This window comes from Haliotis rufescens, unplaced genomic scaffold (genome assembly GCF_023055435.1).
Source record: "Haliotis rufescens isolate VD_foot unplaced genomic scaffold, xgHalRufe1.0.p SCAF_8, whole genome shotgun sequence".
Lineage (NCBI taxonomy): Eukaryota > Metazoa > Mollusca > Gastropoda > Lepetellida > Haliotidae > Haliotis > Haliotis rufescens.
In genome coordinates this window covers 28,343,414-28,347,842 of record NW_025964372.1, presented here as the reverse complement: position 1 = coordinate 28,347,842, position 4,429 = coordinate 28,343,414, and the positions used below count along the sequence as shown (strand labels likewise).

General features: G+C 45.9%; 2 non-coding genes across 2 annotated transcripts; both read left to right on the top strand.

Annotated features, from left to right (window-relative positions):
- The first annotated feature begins 953 nt into the window (after positions 1-953).
- LOC124143532 lies at positions 954-1,146 on the top strand. The gene has a single exon (XR_006862298.1). It is a non-coding gene; the product is annotated as a U2 spliceosomal RNA (small nuclear RNA).
- Positions 1,147-3,871: 2,725 nt separating this feature from the next.
- LOC124143533 lies at positions 3,872-4,067 on the top strand. Its single transcript, XR_006862299.2, has one exon. It is a non-coding gene; the product is annotated as a U2 spliceosomal RNA (small nuclear RNA).
- The last annotated feature ends 362 nt before the right edge of the window (positions 4,068-4,429 follow it).

The following is a 4,429-nucleotide window of genomic DNA, read 5'->3' as shown; positions in this document are numbered from 1 at the left end:
AGGAATAGTTTTACCTTTCCATGTTACACAAATTTATCTTTTTAATATGTCCATTGTATATTTAAATAGAATAAGAGAGTGAGTCAGTGAGTATCCTTTTACGCCGCCTTTTTGCACTATTCCTGCAAATTCACGGCGGGGGACACCAGAAATGGGCTTAAAACATTGTACGCATGTCGGGAATCGAACCCTTCGGCGTGACGAGCGAACGTATAAACCACTAAGCTGCCCCACCGTCCCTTACAAATGAGTACTGGGAGGTTGTTTAGCCGAGTGGGTTCGCCACACGGGTTTGAATCCTCACTTGGGTACAACGTATGAAGCCTGTTTCTGGTGTTCCACTCCCTGACATTGCTGGAAATAAAGCGGCTCAAAGCAATATTGATAATGAATACTCATACGCAATAGTGTTTGGCTGGTTGAGTGAGCGATCGAGTAAATAAATAGGTTACACTTTATTAGACATGAAATATGCCATATTCAACAGAACACATGCGACAAAAATCGCTCAATCCTGTAGGCCATTGGCAAGAGTTTGACGCGACAAGATGCCAAGCACCCAGTATTGCATTGAAGGTGAATAATGCGTAAATGATGGATTTTACTTTCGCTTCAAACAATAAATGAGAGAGCTCACGTAGTTTAAGTAGTTCCGTCAAAAATGAAAAAGCCACTCAAACATGGTTAGATTGACGATGTAAGTATACATCTCCTCATGCTACAACACTGACACAAAAAGTAATCGCTCAAGACGGAAATAAGCATACAATAAAGGCAATTCTTAGAGACTATTTCGCAAGATACTATTCCGCCTTCACTGGCATTTTAAAACGCTTCAAAAGCTTTGCGTGTGTTGCTGGTCAAGGATTATAAGCGCTTCATGTAAATTAATATCACCTTAATGGTATGTTGTGTTTGTAGATGTAGGTTGCCGGCGCAAGCCGGCAACCGGCATCGCTTCTCGGCCTTTCGGCTAAGATCAAAGTGTAGTATCTGTTCTTATCAGCTTAATATCTGATACGTCTCCTAATGGAGACATCGATATTAAACTGATTTTTAGAATGGGATGAGGTGCCACGGGGCTTGCTCCGCCCTCATCACGGGTTGACCCGGTATTGCAGTACCTCCGGGAATGGCCCACCACTCATATTTCAATCAAAAATTAGAACTGTCAGCTTTGCTTACATCTTCACATCCATGCTATTTTGCACTGCCGCTCCGTTTTTCGCCCGCACTTCTCAATAGATACTCCATTTTATTACTTCTTAACCTTAGAAATATACCTATACACACATGCAACCCGTCCTCTTACCACATCAACCCGTACGAGTTTGTTAAAATAGCATTTTTCAACTTTCAGCTACGTGTAGTCGCCCGTAACCAAGGCCGTCGGCCATGACGCCGCACGCCGGAAATGACGTCTAGACAATCACTCTGTCACAACAGCAGTCTGCTTCGTCACTACAAGACGTTATCAATGTCGCATCCCCCCTAAAAAGATGTTTCAAGTACCAAACACACGCCGGATGCATCATTACACTTCGTGCAAGTAAGTTCATTTCACATTTTTCCCCACAATTCATTCGTTTTTTTGTCTCAAATGCCATTTTTAGATGGAATTATTTCGGTTTTCACTTTGCCGGACACCTAAAGTATCTTTACCTTTAGTTCATTCAATACATTGGGGCAATTTGGATCGGATTTTCACTCTTGCCTACGCACGACTCTGTCAAAGTTGGGCGCTAGCTATTCAAAGTGGCCTGTCTCCCCATGCCTGCCCGACTCCGCCCATTAAGCCCTAATGTCGCGGCCGGTATTCATGTTGGACTGGGTCGCTGCAGGACGTTTTCCCCCCGCCTGGCAATGTTTTATCTTCGCACTCTTTATGCATAGGAAAATGGCTGTATTTACGCCATTTTTACATTTACCAAAGTCGCTGAATTTCTTCACAAACGTCTTCAATTTGCCTGTCGCACTCGTGTTGTGTCCACATGTTTCCCTATTTGAGCATACAATATTGCGGGTCAAGGATTATAAGCGCTTCATGTAAATTAATATCACCTTAATGGTATGTTGTGTTTGTAGATGAAGGTTGCCGGCGCAAGCCGGCAACCGGCATCGCTTCTCGGCCTTTTGGCTAAGCTCAAAGTATGGCTTAGTCACTGGTTGAGTGTCATTGTTTGTCACTGTGGCGATTACAGAGTATTGTATGTTGTTTGCATTGTGTTAATCTGAACTTCTTTTCAAGGTCTACGAGTGGGTATCAGCTTTGGCTGTGTGATCTTCAGTGGTCACCCCTCACCTCTCCTCACCTGCCATGGCTTACAGCTCTGCCGTGAATGCTGGACCAGTTCGTGGATAAGGAGATCGAATCCCGGACTGTGAGGGTGTATTCGACTACTCGTTTTACCTCTGTGCCAGACTGCTCGCCTGTTAACTGCTGCTGTGCCTGACTTTTCTTTGAGTGATTGCCAGGCGATATGGAGGACGGAACGCTCCGGCCAGGTGTATGTGACTTTGAAATCTGTTTCTGTGGCCCGAAGATTGCTGGACTTGAAATGTGTCTCCACTGGTGTTGAGAAGTTGTACTTTTATGCTTATGGTGTCTTCATGGTTCCCTTACGGATCCATTGGCTGCATGCTACCGTTACTAGTGATTTTCTTAAGGATTTCTTCAGCCGTTATGGTCGTGTGTTGGACGCCTTCCGGGAATTTATTGATGTGGACGGTGTTAACATTTTCACTGGTGTCCGTATTGTACGGATGGAGCTCACGGATGCTGAGCGTACATGTATCCCTCATATTGTGCGGTTTGGGGATAAGCAGTCCATGCTTGTTACAGCACCGGGTCGACTGCCTATCTGCCTCAAGTGTCACTCGGTTGGTCATGTGCGGGCCCGATGGCCTGGTTCGGATGTACCTACCCCTTCTACCGGAAAATCTACTGTGGCTCCTGATGTTCCTGACGTTGTCGACCCTGATGTGATGGACGTGGAACCTGTTGATACTGTTGTTGCTGGCTGTGCTAGTGTAGTTTCCGTTTCGTCGGATGTCCGACCCCGGGATGCGGTTTCCCTGCCTGAGGACAGTGTTGTTGATGGGACCAAGGATGACAGTGACATGGACAGTTTGTCTGCCGATTCTGACGTTGAGAATGACGATGCCGTGGAGTCTCTACCCGTTGTCCCTCCTACCAAGAAGCAGTGCACACGTGTTCTTCCAGGTGCTGGAGTGTTTGAGAAGAGGAAGCAGGTTGCTCGTGGGCCGATCAGCAGTCTCAGTCTGACGTTCTGCTAGCTCAGATCCCTCTGGACTCTCTAGTAGGTGATTGTACTGGATTTCCGCCTCTGCGTCGTGGTACTGTTAGTGCGCGTGGCCGTCAGGTTGCTCCCCCTCAAGTCGTCAAGGAGGTTTCCCCGTCTGACTCTGATTCCGGTGAAGAGCGTCTTTGGTTCTTTAGACTGCAAGTGTCTCCTAACACGTCTGGTGCTGGACTTCAACTGGAAGTGGACAAGGGCCATTGGAATGAATGTGTACTTGATTTCCCTAAGGAAGGGCGTGAGAAGTTGAGGGTAGCTGTTGGGAAAGTTCTTGTGAAAAAAGTGAACTTTTTCCGTCATCGTTTTCCTTTCAAGCCCAACCAGTCTCATGGTAGCTTTGTGATTTCCTTGTGTGAGGAGGAATTTTGCTCTGGTTTTCCGAAGGAGCCTGTGGACTTAATTGTTTGTGCTTAGTGTTTCCTGCCATGTCCATTGCTTGCTTCTGATATATTTTTCCTCTTTACTTGAATCTCTGTTAGCACTGCAGGGCTCACAACTGTGATAATTTTAGGCGGCCCTGCAGTGACAGCGCTGTATGCGCCTGTACTAAATTCCCTTTAGGTAATAAATTTTATAAAAAAGAAAAAGTATCTGTTCTTATCAGCTTAATATCTGATACGTCTCCTAATGGAGACATCGATATTAAACTGATTTTTAGAATGGGATGAGGTGCCACGGGGCTTGCTCCGCCCTCATCACGGGTTGACCCGGTATTGCAGGTACTGCATCGTGAGGATGTTTTTGAACTTGTGCAATTGGCCTACAAAGGAATTAAGGCGACTGAACTCTCCATATGGAAAACGGAAACTTCAGGGGTGTGGTTTGTTACTTTAAAACTTGAGAATCGTGCCCGCCTGCTACTTCTGGCTGGGTCTGTGCTGTATAGGGGCGTAAAAGTTGAATTTTCCCCTTATGATAAGGAGATTGTGGATCTTCGCATCCATTGGATTCATGGTGTGGTATCTGATCGTTTTTTGGATACATATTTTTCCCGGTATGGGACCGTCTTGTCCATTAAGCCTGAGACGATGCTGGTTGGAGGAGCTCCCATTCAGACTGGTGTGAGGACCGTGCAGCTCCAAATTGACAGTACTAAAGGTGAGAGTGTT